Genomic DNA, 17,278 nt, shown 5'->3' with positions numbered 1-17,278 from the left:
GAAGTGTCCCAGATTGCCAACTGAAGGCATGTTCACGGGCATCTTTGTCTCTGGTTACAACTCTGAAACTGGTGTGGTAGGTTGTGGCTCAGGCTCGCTTGATGTGGCTTTGAAGCTTGTAGATGACCATCATTTCCCCCCCTGTCAGATACAAGGTGAGAAGATGGAGAAAACTCAACTGCAAGACTGTTCAATATTCTGGAACAAGTTCTGATATGTGTTCGGAATATCTTCTTGGCTGTTGATGCCCATTGCCAAGAAGCGATCCATCCAAGATGAATCTTTGTTCTTGCAGGACGTTTGTTTTTGAAGCATCTGTGTGAAGAATGGCTAGTTTTATGACAGTGCTCACATGGATGAAGATCAAAACAGTGATCTTTCAGATGGCCAACTCGGTCACAGTGTTGGCATTTTATTATCTGTTGTTGTTGTTGTTGTAGAAGAGGGGCAGAGTCTGGAACAGCTGAAGCTGAACTGTCATGAGGAGCAGCTGAACTGTCATGAATGAATCTGGCACTCTGAAACTGAATGGGCTTGGCATAATCTGGAATATGAAAGGACAAGTCCTTGTCATATCCAAGACCAGTTCTGTGCTTGTTGTGGACAAGCTGTTCCCAAGGTCTGATGATGGGCTTGGGAAGTGCAGACTGAGTTTCTGCATCTGTATGTACAGCTGCTGCTTTATTGGGCATTGGATCTGAAACATTATTGACTTGCTGTTGATAGGTGGTTGATTCAATGTTCTGAACAAAAACAGGCTCAGAATGATGTCTTCTTTTATGTAGCTCTTCTTGCTGTAGCTGTGATTCAAGCTGCAAAAAGTCGATCTTTTCCTGTGCATTTTGTAGACATGTCTGAATTTCTGAGAGAGATCCTTTGCTGATTTGTAATGTGTCATCAACAGTAGATAATATCAGAGTTTTAAGGAACTGTAATACTTCACTGGTTCTGGCCATTTTTTCTTCAATGTCTGATTTACACCTTCAAAAATTGATCACAACTACTACTCAATGCAGAAAAGTAATATCTACTCACAGTACACAGCAATATCCTTTGCAATATAAAGGATTACAATCAGCTCACCAAAATCTTTATGCAGCAGTGGAATCAAGGAATCAATGCACTATAATGAGTTTTAACTACAATGCCACAATTGGGGCAGCAGGAACTGCAAACTTGTTTGGATCCTTCAAATCAGCATCAACAACATGTTCCCAAAATCCAGGTTCTTTAAAGCGGACTAGTAACATGCATCTCAGCAATTTCACAACTGTACCATTGTCTTTTAATGCTTCCACATGTAGTAATAGTCTCCAAATAAACTTATATTATCTAGTAGCAAATTCAGAGATTAAATGCAACGACCATTAAGTGATAGCTACTACATAATGGTCTGTTCTCATTCAAAAACTTATCTTAAACAAAGAACAGATTGGAAGATAGAACCGGACAATTAAATGTCAGCGAATAGAAATTAGTAGATATGCAATTATCAGTCCCCAAAATGGCACCTCAACATTTGTTTATGATGTATGTTGCCCAGGAAATGGAAGAATAGATTCCCTCTTCACCACAGTCCTTGTATCATCATCAAACCATACTCATTCAACTTCTGAGATAGCATACAGTCCCTTTAATGCAGCTACATCAATAACAGAAGGTGGAAACACGCAAAGAATACCGGTGACCTTGATGTCAAAAGGCTTACAACTAAGCCAAAAGAGGATCTTTATAATCAAAAGCCAAAAGAACTTGTATCTACTAGCATTCCTTCAAGTGTAACTACAGCAGTACAGGATGCCTCTTGCCCTTCTCGGTTCACATACATGGAGAATAATTCAATTCAAACTCAAATGGTGGAGCACATATCTCTGGTCATGTTCCTCTTGTCGCTGGAGCAACGTTCTTAGCATGGACATTTTCAAAACGAGATATACAAGAACATATTTACCACCCTTACAAAGTAGTCACAACAACATTGTTTGAGAACTAGTGTTATTAAAATGGTGTCGGTCTAACTCAGAATGGTGGTATTAAACTGCGTCCAGGTTGGCTCAAACTTGAGGCAAGTAATGTATTGATTTTACAAGTGGGCACGGTTATATGATATGGCAAGTAGACAACGTTTACAGCGTAATAGGGTAATACATATATATGAACAGCTTATATATGAACAGCGTAACAGCGTATATATGAACATCGTATATGCAGTCAACACACAAATAATAATAACGATACCAAGGACAGCATGAGAGTGGTAAGGAAGGTGGAGGTTCCAACAACGTGTCAACCAACAATGGAGTCATATCAAAGCAGCGTTCACCATGGAGTAGATATCAGATACCAGATACGATGGGAGCGCTGAATAAATGATGGTCTTCTTCAAACACGGGGCTGTCCTTCACTGGGCCAAGAATATATTGCAGCCTGCTGGAAATGTTGAATATACATGAATGAAAGCAACGTTAAACCGCATTACAGCAACATTAATATATATTGTGTATGGTAGTCTCAATATATATATATGAGAAGGCCACACACAATCTCACATCGCGTCTCTGAAAAATAAGCTTCCGTAGCGGTTATTGGATCCTTCAGTTCTGGTGCGTGATCGACCACTTGAGTGGCAGAGTTGCTCCTCTGATTATCGTAGCGATGTCTTCTATACCTGCAACCACAGAGTCTCTCAGTCGTGCCTTGGACATCAAGAGCACTGACCCTGCAGGGGCTATTTCTGTTCTTCATCAGATAATTGAGAATCCTTCATCTTCACCTGAGTCTCTTCGGATCAAAGAGCAGGCAATTTCAAACCTTTCTGATCTCCTCACACAGGAGAAGCGGGGGGAGGAGCTGAAGAGTCTCCTTACAGTTCTACGCCCCTTCTTTTCTCTGATTCCAAAGGCTAAGACTGCTAAGATTGTCAGAGGAGTAATTGATGCGGTTGCAAAGATCCCGGGAACATCACAGCTTCAGATAACTCTATGTAGGGAAATGGTGGAATGGACGCGTTTGGAGAAACGAACATTTTTAAGGCAAAGGGTTGAAGCAAGGCTTGCTGCTTTATTAATGGAAAGCAAAGAGTACTCGGAAGCTTTGACACTCATTTCTGGTCTTGTAAAAGAAGTTAGGAGGCTGGATGATAAACTGCTGCTTGGTGATATTGATTTATTGGAGTGTAAGCTTCACTTTTCTTTGAGAAATCTTCCAAAGGCTAAGGCTGCCCTAACTGCAGCCAGAACAGCTGCAAATGCGATATATGTTCCGCCTGCTCAACAGGGGACTATTGATCTCCAGAGTGGAATCCTTCATGCCGAGGAGAAGGATTATAAAACAGCTTGTCCATGCACATATCCTTCAGACCGGCTTCGAACCCGATACCTTTTTAGAAACCAAACTTATGATAATGTATGCCAAGAGCGGGTGTTTCAATGGAATGAAAAGAGCAGCACAGCGTTTCATTAATGTCAGAACAGTGTACAGTAATGTCACCAGCGTTTAGTAATGAGGTGTAGTAAAAATGGAATGCGCAGAGGTCGACAGGCGTTTCTGAGGCAGAGTCAGAGGTCAGGTAACGCAGAGCATTAATATTCAACAACCATTCAATAATGATACCAACGCAGCGTTAAAAGACCGTTAATATGATATGGACAACGTTCAAATGGAAACGCATTCAAAGATGTTATGAAACAACGTTAAACCGATATGGACAGATGTGCAACAGCAACAGCTAATTATATGGAGCAGCGCAGGAGCAATGGACAGAGATGTCAGTCAGGAGTAGCGCGTTAGCAACAAAAACGTACATAGTGACAGAGATAATGAAGACCACATCAGCGCTATTCAAGGCAGCTCAGACACAGAATTATGGGCAGAGGTGCAGGACTGACATGCACATAACAGGCCACAGAAAAACAAGCGGCTTTGATACCATGTTAAACACACATGGAAAACATAGAATAGGAAAGATAAATCAGTGAGTTCATTTTTTATTAACATCAGATATACATTTATAGTACAAATATGTGACTCTTGGGTTTCAGATCCCAAGGTCTCTTGGACTCCTTTTGTCCCTTCGACTTCCACACTAACCCACTTAGGATTAGGTGTCCAACAATCGCGTTTTTGGGATTTAATCCGGACTTTTTGCCGACTTTTTCCACACTGCTCATATATCTTTGAAAGTAATATTGAGGCCCTAGATATAATGAATTATGTAGTTTGAGGTTTGTGACAAAACCCTAGAAAGAAATTGAGTATGTAATTGTTGCTGATTTTAAACCTAACTAAGTTTAGGTGTTTGATATCTAAAGTCTAAATGCTTCCATTATAGTAATATGATTATGATATAATTAACTTCATGTTTGTATTTGGTTGTATTTGCTGTTAAAGTTTTGCAGGCACATAATCTTCAAAAATGATGAAGATGTTCTTATAAGCATGATGAAGGAAATTATGTATCAAGATGACCTTGTTACCGTAAGAAGGGTTGGAGACATGAAAGGTTCTTCGATGTCATAGAAGAAGGAAGTGGTTGATCTCCCCAAAATTGAGAGGGAGCATGGATAGAAAAGTATATCTCCCAGTCAAGAGGGAGTGCATATTATGACAATGAATACTATGAAGTAAGCAAAAGTACTATTGATAAATGTTCATGAAGTTGCAAACAAAAGACTTGAGAAGATTTGAAGATGTATTTGGTGCTGCTGAAGAAATGAAAGAATAAGAAAGCTTCCAACAAATTGTAGAGTGGATAATTTGATGATGATATAAGCAACATCCTAATGAATGAGGACCCCGAAGGTTTGTGTTTACTTGTATGTATATTTGAAAGTTTATTATTGATTGGGGTTTGTGTTTGTACAGGTAAATCTCTCCATAAAAAGGTTAAACACTCTGGAAGCATGCTTGGACAATTGGATATATGTAGTTTGATAGGGAGAGTTGAAGCATCTAATGGTGGATGCTTGGGAGGACATCTAACTGCCCTATGTGTTGATGTTTGGATCCGGAAGAGGGAGGGTGGCGTTGGTCATGGAGCTCCGACCTTGGATACGCACCTAGATCCCTGGGTTGATGGTTAGCAAGTAAGCTTGATTGTACCTAAAGTGGTTGAAAGCTTGAGTCCATCCTAGTCCTACCCGAATAGAATACCCTAGTTAGGTATCTAGTTTGCAGCACTGAGTGTGCTAGAACTCTTCGTAGTTCATTTTGAGATCTTCCATGTACTTCTATATATATGTAATTATGAATACCTCCCTAGTTAAGAGACAATGTTGAAAAGTGTAACTAGTGTTGGTCTTCAATATTGTATTTGAGTCATAATGAAATATATTTGTCAAAGAAAGATTTATTATTATTATTATTATTATTATTATTAAAGAAATTGACTTATTAAAGCATGGGTTTCATGCTTGGGTCAATTGTTTTTAGGTCAAAGCCTCCATTAAAAGCTTCTAGGGTTTATGTCAAGTGTCCTTATTTATGTCATATTGTATAAAACCCTTCTGGGTCTCTATTTGTCAAAGAAAATATTCATTTTATTGTAAAATAGGCCAATTAGGCCTCCTCCACTAAGTCGACCTCAAATTGGACAAGTCGGCCTAAACAAAGGGGTAAAAAATCCTATATAAAGACAACAACTCGACCTCATTTGTCACTCACACTCACAAGTTTGATCTGAAACTTTTGGGGGCCAGAAAAGGTGCGAATTTCAAGGAAAGACGAGGAATTTGAAGGAAAGATCTCTTAAGCATAAGAAGTCGAAATTCTCTCTCTCTCACTGACACGTGTGATGTTGTGAAGCTGTTGGATGGGCGAAAAACTGCAGAGTTGAAGCTGGGCCAAAATTTTGTAGGTGGGTGTCGAAAATTTGTAGCTGGGAAGTCAATTTTTTGGATTGTTGTTGGGCTTAAGCTGTTGGATAAGAAGAGACTACTAAATCATCTTGGAAGGCTGACTTGGTGGAGGAGGAAGGTTTGTTGGTCTAAGGTCTTGGTCTATCTCATTTTGAATCTACTGAAGGAAGAGTTTCCGACTGGGTTGTCCCTTGTATAGGGGTTTTAGCCTTGGTTGAGTGCCTACATCTGGTGTACTTGATCTTCGTGTTTTGGTCTTGGTAATTGCTTGATGAAACTAAGATAAAAGAAGAACATAAGAAAGATAATAAGAACTCAAAGAAATCACAAGTAATTATCAACAAGAGAAAATCTTTCTGCCTTTCTGATTTTCTAAAAACAATTAATGGTAATGTTAAAAATTTAAGTGAAAGTGAATGCCACTTTTATTTTAAGAATTTAACACTAGCATTGATTACGTAACATTAGTAGGGCCCCAGGGTTGAATATTACGTTGCCCGACTCATTAATTATTATTATTATTATTATTATTTTTGGGTAAATTTTTGTTTCAAGGTTCTTTAGTTACATTGTATGGAGTTGGCTGGTTTTGTACAGAAACTCGAACCATCCTTTCCCGGTTTTGTGCCACCAAGTAGATTGGTTAGGGCCTGAAAATGGCCGGAATGGCCAGGATAACTAGTTCCGGTCTGATTCTGATAACATTGGACTTATGTGCTTACAACTTCTACAAAACTAAGCTTTTGTGGGGCTCAAAAGCCCCCAGTATTGTGTTAGGGGGGTGTGATTTAAAACATAACAAGTGCCAAGTATGATACTGAAAGGATCAGAAGATGAAGTGGGCTAATAATTAAGAAGGGATGGAATAAGCACCAAGTTTGCTGTGGTTCAAAGGCCAAATGTGCAATAATGGGTTTAATTAGAGTTATTTTTGTTGTTCATTGGTGTAACTTAATGCCCTAGGTGGTATACTTGAGTACACATCAAGAGCATAGTGGGAGGGTGAATACGTAGTAATGTAAATGATTGGGAAGCCTTCATAATGTATTTGTTTAGCTTATTATGAGCACACAACAAATCTGTATTTGGAGAGTGTGGTTCACATTCTTGTAATATCTTGAGAGTAATAAAACAATGCATTGTCATGCTAGAGTATTTTTTGATTGAGGTGTTATTTGTTCGAAATACTGAAAGGGGGGTGTGAATCAGTATTAGTATCAAAAGAATTAACCAATAACATTGCATCAAAGGACCACAAGACATATCAATGAAAAATTTATTTATATTAGAGGGAAGCTACAACTTCCGGTTTACTAGTTACAACTAGAAGGGCTACAACCCCAAGATTTACTAGCTCGCACAAGAAGGTGACGACAACCTCCTGAAGGAAGCTACAACTTCCTTCTCTAGCACCACCCTGCCACCCTTTAGAGTAAAAGATAACACAAAAAACTTCTTGGGCTCCCATACCACGGATAATGACCCAAATACAACAATATACAATCACTTCTATCTCTGCGTGAATAAATTCAACTTCCAGTACCGCTCTAGTAAGTTTGCTACTGTAATTCTGACCTCTAATGCAACAAATTGATTCTAGTTAATACCTCCAAACAACTGTCTCAAATGTGCCAAGGATGACTTCAAAGTTTTGTTCAAGAATAAATTCAAGGTCTATTCAAAATGACTTCAATGCCTGCTAAAGAATATCTTCAAGAATGACTTGAAAGTATGCTTCAAACTAAGTAGAGATTCCTTTTTCCATGAGATGATCTTGAAAGTAACTCACTCTCATTCTACCTTAGATCAACCTCCAAAAGAATTGTAATTTACGCCTCAGTTATAACCCTGAAACAATCTTGTATCTACGTTAAAGCACCTATAAATACTTACAGTGGGATAGGCTGAAAAGGAGACTGAAAAGATGCCCTAGAACACTGAACCTTGATTAGACATTTACCCTGAGCAAGGGGGCAAAATTTCAGCCTTTGAGACAACTACAATATGCTATAGGAAGAGGCTTTAGGAGGATTGAAACTGGCCTTAGGAGTGATGGAATTTTGGGTGTCTTGAAAGGTATTTTCGAGAAGGATACCCACCAAAAGTTGTTGGTTGGGAAATTTACCCAAAAGTAGGGTTTTTGACCCAAGTAGTGGGTTTATGACCAAAAGAAAACTAATTATTTGTTCTTAAGGGTTCAAAAGTGAAAACCCTAGATTTAGAGGTTTCCTAAGTAACACTAAGAAAAAGGATAAATAAAGGAGATCTATGGTGAGGTCTTACACATTTTGTGCAAGTGAGATGTGAGCTCTCTTGTGGTAGGAGTGCCCTATGAGGGTCGAGTTCTTCTCATGTGGTCGAGATTATCTTTGGAGTAGGTCGCAACTCCTAGATTAGTAAGAGGATCGAGGGTTTGGAAGGCTGAGATCTGGTCGAGCTTGTTTAAGGCGTGATCTAGTTCATGAAACGGATCCATCCAAGTTGCTGAAGGAGGCAGAGTGAACAAAGATCTATGGAGGGTTTGTTGAAAAATGTGTAACTAGGTTCGGTCTTTTTAAATATGAAATGTACTTTTGATTTTTGTATATTGTAAAATGAAGGAAAAATTATTATTATTTTTGGAGCATGAGTTTCATGCTCTAGGCCTTTTATTTTAGAGGTCAAGCACCCATTGAGTGCTTCTAAGATTAGCTCTAGGTCAAGAAGTCAAAAGAGTCATTATCATAAGTTGAAGACCCCATCAAGCACATTGTAACTTGTAAAGAAAATTATTTTTGTCATTAAAAGTGTCAAGATACCCTTCAAGACCAAGTCGGTTGGTAGCTGGGAAGTCAACCTAATTCGAGTAGCCACGTCCAACTTAAGAAGCCTATATAAAGGAGGAACTCGACCTCCTTGGAGGACATTCATTCACTCACTCATCCAATTGAAGAAGAAGAGCAAGAAAGGCAACGAAGAAGGAAGACGATGAAGAAAACTTGTTATGGGCTATTTCTCTCTCACACGTGTGAAGGAAGGCTAGGGTTTCTGCTGCTGGACTAGGGTTTTTCTTTTGTAGGTTCGATTTTGAAGAAGAAAGAGAAGGAAGGTCAACGAAGGTCACATTGAGTCATCCTAAAGCACTTGAAGAAGGAGAAATCCAAGTGAAGGTTTGAGGTAGCCTTGGGAGGCAAGAACAAGCTCACATGTGTGGCAACAATTGCTATTAGGGGGGCCGAAATTTCAGACCTGTTGTTGAGGTTGAAATTCTGAAGTTGGGGGTCGAAGTTGTGCTGCTGGAAGAGATTTGACTAGGTTTTACTTGATCTAAGGAAGCACATCATCTGGAAAGGTTGGACTTGGTCTTGGAGGGTATTTGTCTTGGTTTAGAGGTTGTGGAATTTGTTAATTGAAGATTCTATAGGAAGAGGATAGATTTATAGGTTTTCCTCTCAAGTGGAGAGGTTTTGGTTGTGGCTTGCAACCTACATTCTGTGTTCTTGTGTACTATTGTTCTTCTTGTTTTGGTAGCTGTTTGATGATACTTAAACATAATAATAAGTAAAGAAACTAGTAAGTAAGAAAAAGTAAAAAGACATCACAAGTAGTTATCAAGAAAAGAGAAATCACTCTAATCATTGCCCTATAGATTTCTCAACTTGGTTTCAGAGCTAAGACTGGCTAAGGGCATTATGAAGATCTCTACTACACCGAAGACTATGTTGCAAGAAACTTCTAAGAACCCGACGTTTTGGGCTGTACCTATACCCGAAACTCTGAAACTCAACCATCATGTAATCATCTATGAGAGTTAATATAGGCTTGTATTTCCTTCTAAATTGTTATCTATGGGTCTTATTCCCTTTTTTCTTGCAAGATAATGTGTTATTCACTTATATATATATATATATATATATATATATATATATATATATATATATTGTATATATATATATATATATATATACATATATGACGTTTTGGTCGACGTTTCCGTTTTTGGGAGGTGACATTTCTAAACATACCCGTTTTGGAAACTCCGAAACGTTCAAAGGTAGGAATTCATCTCAAGAAGGGCTTCAAAGAAGTATGGAATCTTATATTTACTCCAAAGAAGGAAGTGATCAAGACAAAGGATGAATGACTCTTGTTAGCACTCATTGGCACATTTCAAGATGAGAGCATTTGGATGAGATCGATAGTGGAGCACCAAGACATATGACTAGCCATCACAAACGACTAAAAACTCTGTCAAAAGGAAAGTCCTCTTACTCTGTAGATCTTGGTGATAATAAGAGCTATTCTGTGAGAGGTATTGGATCAACCTCACTAGAGCTGGAGAATGGAGGAAATATTCATCTCAACTACATCCTATTTGTTCCAGGGTTGCATAAGAATTTACTTTCCATTCAAGTATAGAAGATAAAGGTGATAGAGTGGCTTTCGTTGATGGAAGAGTTGTAGTATGGGGTAAAAACTCAAGCATAGAAGATTCTAGAATGATTGGGATTCTTGAAGTAAGACTCTATAGATTGATAACTCCCCTTGCTTAAGCTTTGGTTCACATTGAAGTTAGCCCATGTGAACTTTGGCATAGAAGATTTGGTCATCTCCACTACAAAATCTTACCCAAAAGGGGTGTGTCTGGGTGTCACCCCTCAAAACTTGAGTATCTAGCATATAGTATATAGTAATATAATAGTATGTTTTGCCTTCAATTTAGATTCTAGAATGATGAATGATGAATGATATGGATCAATTTCTTTGAATGTTTCATCATTGATTTTTTTTTTATTGAATCTCATGGTATGGATGAATAATGAGTATGTCATATGAATGATGTATGTATCAAAATGAAGATGAGGATGGATCAATGTATGTCATTATTTAATTCAATTATGAATTTAAATTTTATGTGTGGATCAAATTTCAATTTTCAATGTATTGGTATCCATATTACTATTAGTCTGTTTAATATTTATGCTTTCATTATTGAACAATGAATATGAACTTGAATTTTATATATCTATATATATATATATATATATATATATATATATATATATATATATAATTAAAAATTATATACACCAACGCCCCCCTGCACCCCTGCAGTTTCCCTAAAATTTGAGGGTACTCCCATTGGTCCCTCCTATGCGTCTCCCCACACTTGGGTTTTGGGGGAACATTGCTAAACACCATAGTAAATGGCATCCCCGAACTGAAAGAAGATCATGAAGGAGTTTGCAAGGGATGTGCATTGGGTAAGAACACCAAGAGACGATTTGGAAGAAGTGCTTCAAGGTTAAAAGAAATCTTGGATCTTACTCATTCTGATGTTTGTGGTCCTTTCACTCCAAAGTCACTTGGAGGTCATCTATACTATGTCACATTCATAGATGACCATTCAAGGAAAACTTAGGTTTACTTAATGAAATCCAAAGATGAAGTCTTTACCGAATTTTAAGAATGCAAAGCTAAAGTAGAGAACCTCATAGAAAGGAGAATCACGATATTGAGATCTGATAATGGAGAAGAATATACTTCAAAAGAACTTATAGCCTTTTGTAAGGAGTATGGGATTAAGAGGTAGCTGATAGTTCGATATAGTCTTGAACAAAATGGAGTTGCAGAATGAAAGAATTGGTCCATTGAAGAAAGTGTAAAAGATATGCTACATGATCAAGATTTACCGAAATTTGTGGGGTGAAGCTACGAAGACAACTATATACATACAAAATCGAAGTCCCCACAGGTCACTTAATAAAATGACTCTTGAAGAAGTATTCACTAGGAAGAAACCAAGCGTGGATCATCTTCGAATTTTTGGTTGTCCTATCTATATTCATATACCTAAGGACAAGAGAAAGAAGTTGGATCCATCATGCATGAAAGGAACATTTGTTGGCTACAGTAACTCTTCTAAAGCCTATGGGATCTACATAAAGGAAGGACATCGAATAGAAGTCAATTGAGATGTGATATTTGAAAAAAGTATTGCATTCAAGAAATCAAAGGATCTCCCTATGGACTCCAATGACGAAGAACTTCTGATATTTGAAGAAGTTACCGGGGAGGAAGAAGAATCAAATCATGAAGATGAAGGTCCTTGTGAACCTATACAAACTATGGTAATCCCCCAAACCGGAAACAAACCTGACATGTTGAAATCTACACTACTTGATGCAGAAAGTCATGGAGCAGTTCAAGGCACATTCAGGGAAAGCAAGAAGCCCAAATGATATTTTGGGTATGCAACCTATATGACGAAATTGATAGAAGCAGAGCCATCCACCTTTGAAGAAACTGTCACACATCAAGAATGGAAGGATGCCATGAATGAAGAGTATCAATCGATAATGAGAAATGGAGTTTGGGAGATTGTACTAGGTCTGAAGACAAATCTCTGGTAAGTTCCAAATGGCTCTACAAGATTAAACATGCAACAAATGGAAGTATTGATAAATATAAGGCAATATTTGTGGCTAGGGGTTTCTCTCAACAAGAAGGCATCGATTATGAAGAGACATTTGCTCCGACAACAAGTTATACAACTATATGTTCATTGGTCTTTTTGGCAACATCGATGGGATGGAACATCCACCAAATGGATGTCAACACTGCATTCCTGAATGGCCGAATTGATGAGGAAGTCTATATAGAACAACCCTTGGGATTTGTAGTTAAAGACAAAAAAACATATGTTTGCAAATTGAAGAAGGCATTATATGGCTTGAAGCAAGCACCAAGTGCATGGTATGCTAAGATGAATGCATACCTATAGAGATTAGGCTTCACAAATAATTTTTCTAATCCAAACCTTTATATTAAGGTTGTGAAGGGGGAGCTGATAATCATTCCTTTGTATGTGGATGATCTTCTCTTGACAGGCATGGAAGGTCGAATTGAAGAATGTAAGAAACAACTAGCAACAAAATTTGACATGAAGGATCTAGTGTTGATGCACTACTATTTGGGATTGGAAGTCTAGCAAGGACTTGATGAGATCTATCTAGGTCAAGGAAAGTATGTGATCAATATGTTGAATAGGTTTGACATGATGGATTGCAAACCAATGACAACCCCGATGATCACAAACTTGAAAAGACTAAGGAGTTCTGAATCAAGCCCTGTGGATCCTTCCAGGTATAGACAATTGATTGGCTCACTGATGTACTTGGTGAATACACGACCAAACATATGTTTTGCAGTAAATGTTCTCAGTCAATTCCAAGTGGAGCTAAAGCATGATCATTGGATAGTAGTAAAACATATACTGAGATATCTGCAAGGAACAATCCATTACTACTTGAAATATGATAGGAGGAATGATGTCCATTTGATTGGATATACAAATTCCGACTGGGGAGGCAGTGAGCAGGATGGAAGGAGCACTACAGGAGGATGTTTTAGTTTGGGATCCTCCATGATCTCATGGATGAGCAGAAAGCAAGATACGATTGCTTTGAGTAGTGCTGAAGCTGGGTATATTGCAACTTGTGAAATAAGCAGAGAAGCTGTCTGGTTGAGGAAGTTGCTGCCCAACTTGTTTGAAGGACCAATGGACCTTACAATGATACATTGTGATAATACCAATTGTATAAGATTGTTTGAAGACCAAGTGTTTCATGGAAATACAAAGCATATAAACAACAAGTATCACTACATTCAAAAGCTAGTACAAGATGGTGTATTGCATCTACGGTATATCTGCACTGACGAACATATGGTTGATATTTTGACAAAATCTCTTCCTAACAAGAAGCTTGTGTATTTGAGAGACAAGCTTGGTTTGGTTGATATATCCTCCCTAGTTGAGAGGGAGAGATATGCACATCATTCTTGTCTTCCCTTGGGAAGAAAGAATGGAGGATTGGGTAAGCATCTGGCATGTGATACTCTTTGAGGATGTGGTAGGGTATCCAAGATAAGAGTAGTCATAGAGGATCGATATTCTTTGCTGACTGGCTGTCCAAGATAAGAATAGTCTTGGTGGAACATACTATGAGAGAACCTGAGTGGGGTATGTTCCGAGAGAGACAATGATGATGGTGTCTAAATTGATCTCTCCAGCATTGTGCTCTGATCTTGTGGAGAGATAAAGTTGTTAGTCAAGGCCTTGCTATATGAAAACACTGGTTGTTATGATGCTAAATAGATGGATTACCATCTTATGAGATCTATTTAGATTGAGAATGTCCATGTAACATTTATGCATACCTCCCTAGTTAAGAGGGAGTGTTGAAAAGTGTGTAACTAGGTTCGGTCTTCATAAATATGAAATGTACTTTTGATTCTTGCATATTGTTAAATGAAACAAAAATTATTATTATTTTTGAAGCATGGGTTTCATGCTCAAATCTTTTATTTTAGAGGTCAAGCACCCATTGAGTGCTTCTAGGATTAGCCCTAGCTCAAGAAGTTAAAAGAGTCATTGTCATAAGTTGAAGACCCCATCAGGCACATAGTAACTTGTAAAGAAAATTATTTTTGTCATTAAAAGTGTTAAAATACCCTTCAAGACCAAGTTGGCCTGGTAGTTGGGAAGTCGATCTAATTTGAGGAGCCACGACCACCTTAAGAAAGCCTATATAAAGGAGGGAACTCGACTTCCTTGGAGGAAATTCATTCACTCACTCATTCAAGTGAAGAAGAAGACCAGGAAAGGCAACGAAGAAGGAAGAGGACGAAGAAAAATTGTTCTAAGCTATTTCTCTCTCACACGTGTGAAGGAATGCTAGGGTTTTTGCTGTTGGACTGGGGTTTTACTTCTGTAGGTTCGATCTTGAAGAAGGAAGAGAGAGAAGGTCAGCGAAGGTCACATTGAGTCATCCTCAAGCACTAGAAGATGAAGAAAGCCAAGCGAAGATTTGAGGTAGCCTTGGGAGGCAAGAACAAGCTCACACGTGTGGCAGCAACTGCTACCGGGGGGTTCGAAATTTTAGACCTGCAGTAGAGGCCGAAATTCTGAAGTTGGGTGTCGAAGTTGTGCTGCTGGAAGAGATTTGACTGGGTTTGACTTGAACTAAGGAAGCACATCATCCAAAAGGCTTGGACTTGGTCTTGGAGGGTATTCGTCTTGGTCTAGAGGTTGTGGAATTTGTCAGTTGAAGATTCTATACTAAGAGAAGAGATTTATGGGTTTTCCTCTCAAGTGGAGAGTGTTTGGTCCTGGCTTGCAGCCTACATTCTGTGTTGTTGTGTACTATTGTTCTTCTTGTTTTGGTAGTTGTTTGATGATACATAAACATAATAATAAGTGAAGAAGCTAATAAGTAAGAAAAAGTAAAAAGACATCACAAGCAATTATCAAGAAAAGATAAATCACTCTAATCATTGCCCTATAGGTTTCTCAACGGGGCTGTGGTTAGAGCTAACGTCATAGCGTCTCATCTTTTTTGAATAGAAGAGCGAAGTGTGAGCCATAGACCTTTGGAAAGAGTCGAGCACCTTCAAGACCATATTGAGCAATGAGAAGAAGGGCCGCTGTTGAGGAATGGAGGCTTTAAGTGCGCAGATAGCACCGAAGAAAATTGTGACCCTTTTGAAGATAGGAACTATGAACAAAAGTGAAGAATTCTATGGAAGGGAGGTTGTTATTCTGTGTTGGATGATGTTGGTTTTAACTTAAAGTCTGTTCATCAAGGAGGATGGAACAACGGCTTTGGCAGGCTGGTATACAGAGATTTTGAAGGCCAAATCTACTGTGAATAAGCTGCTGGTTGAAGCCTAATATACATTGATCTAAAAGGCAGATCTACGATGAGATGCTGAGCATATTTCCTAAAGTTTGTTCACCAAAGTTATGAACTTAGTGTGTTTCGAGGGCTAATATATGGTGACCTTAGGGGATCTAAGGGACTGTGAGTGCTGATGTACAATGATTTTGAAGGAGAAAATACACTGTTAGTAGCTAGTGGACAAAGGGGCATTTATCTGTGATCTAAGGAGAAAAAGGACCTGCCAGATGTCAATGAAAATGTGGACTGTAAGGGTTGAAGGAGAAGACCTGCATCATCATGTTATGTATTTTTTCTTGTCTACTTTTTTTGGGCGAATTGTAGATCTGAAGGAGCAGATTGCAAACCCTTATTTGTATGCTATGTATACTAGTTGTACTAGTGATTGAGGGCCATGATCCCTAGTATGGGATCCCCATGATTCTTTTATTGATGAACTAATAAAATAATTGAGCTTTGGTCTCAAATTATTGTGTACTAATTTGATTTCATTGCTGAAGACTTCTGCTATGCAAAGTGCTAGTAAATTGTGGGTTTCTGGTGTGTCTGTGTGTGTGATTAACCTCAGACCAAATCTAGGGCCTAAAGGAAATTCAACATGGTATCAGAGCTACTTTGAAGGTAAGGTGGATCAAAGTGTGCGCAGGAAGCAGAGTGTTCCAGTGAAGGTTGTGTAGGTTCAGAGGGAGTCTAGCTTCAAAGGGAGACTGTAGAAGATTGCCAGTTTCCTTATCGAAGTTTGAATCTTCAGGGTCTAAAGAGATAGAGAAGTTTTCAGCCATCACGGACCATGAGAGAACATTCATGGTGGTGCAAGGAAAGTCATAGATCCTGCAAGGACCAGTAAAGATCACGCCGGAAAAGTCATGTTGCATGCAAGACAAAACTAGGCCTAGTACAAAGAAGTTGTAGCGCATACGAGGATAGATATTGCTATGCAAGGAAAGTCATGACTCATGTGAGGACGATCATGAGCATGGAAGGAAAGTCATGGACTTGGAAGCATGGAGGAAATAACTTCCTCACTAAGAGAGAGTGTTGGAATTTTGGGTAGCTCAGAAGGTATTTTTGAGAAGGATACCCACCAAAAGTTGTTGGTTGGGAAATTTACCCAAAATTGGGGTTTTGTACCCAAGCAGTGGGTTTATGACCAAAAGAAAACTAATTATTTATTCTTAAGGGTTGAGAAGCGAAATCCCTAGATATGGAGGTTTCTTAAGTAACCATAAGGGAAAAGGATAAATAAAGGAGATCTAAGGTGAGGTCTCACACATTGTGTGCAAGAGAGATGCGAGCTCTCTTGTGGTAAGAGTGCCCTAGGAGGGTCGAGTTTTGCTAATGAGGTTGAGATTATCTTTGGAGAATGCCACAACTCCCAAATCAATAAGAGGATCGAGGATTTGGAGGGTTGAAATTTGGTTGAGCTTGTTTAGAGCCTGATCTAGGCCAAGAAATAGATTTGTCCAAGCTGTTGCAGGAGGCCGAGTGAACAAAGATCTGTGGAGGGTCGAGAGCAGAGTTAACATCATGGCATTTCATCCTGTGTAATAGAAGAGTCAAGAGTGAGCCACAAACCTCTAGAAAGAGTAGAGTTGGAGTATTTCTAAGGATGTGGATCTGTAGAAGAAGGCGTGTGATTGCTCTGTGGTTTGATCTTGGGAGGAGGGCCATAACCCTAAAAGTTCTGTCTGCTACTCCGAGTTT

The 17,278-nt window shown here is 38.7% G+C and overlaps 1 protein-coding gene and 1 pseudogene across 1 annotated transcript in view; both read left to right on the top strand.

Annotated features, from left to right (window-relative positions):
• The window catches only part of RRP41 (3'-5'-exoribonuclease family protein), a 274,779-nt gene that overhangs the window by 177,756 nt on the left and 79,745 nt on the right, over positions 1-17,278 (top strand). The window lies entirely within an intron of this gene.
• Positions 2,529-3,477, top strand: LOC149167709 (26S proteasome non-ATPase regulatory subunit 11 homolog pseudogene; annotated as a pseudogene).

This window comes from Pinus tabuliformis, chromosome 5_1 (genome assembly GCF_031772625.1).
Source record: "Pinus tabuliformis cultivar Carrire ecotype Pingquan chromosome 5_1, CPIR1, whole genome shotgun sequence".
Classification (NCBI taxonomy): Eukaryota; Viridiplantae; Streptophyta; class Pinopsida; order Pinales; family Pinaceae; genus Pinus; species Pinus tabuliformis.
This window is presented reverse-complemented; position numbering and strand designations above follow the sequence as displayed.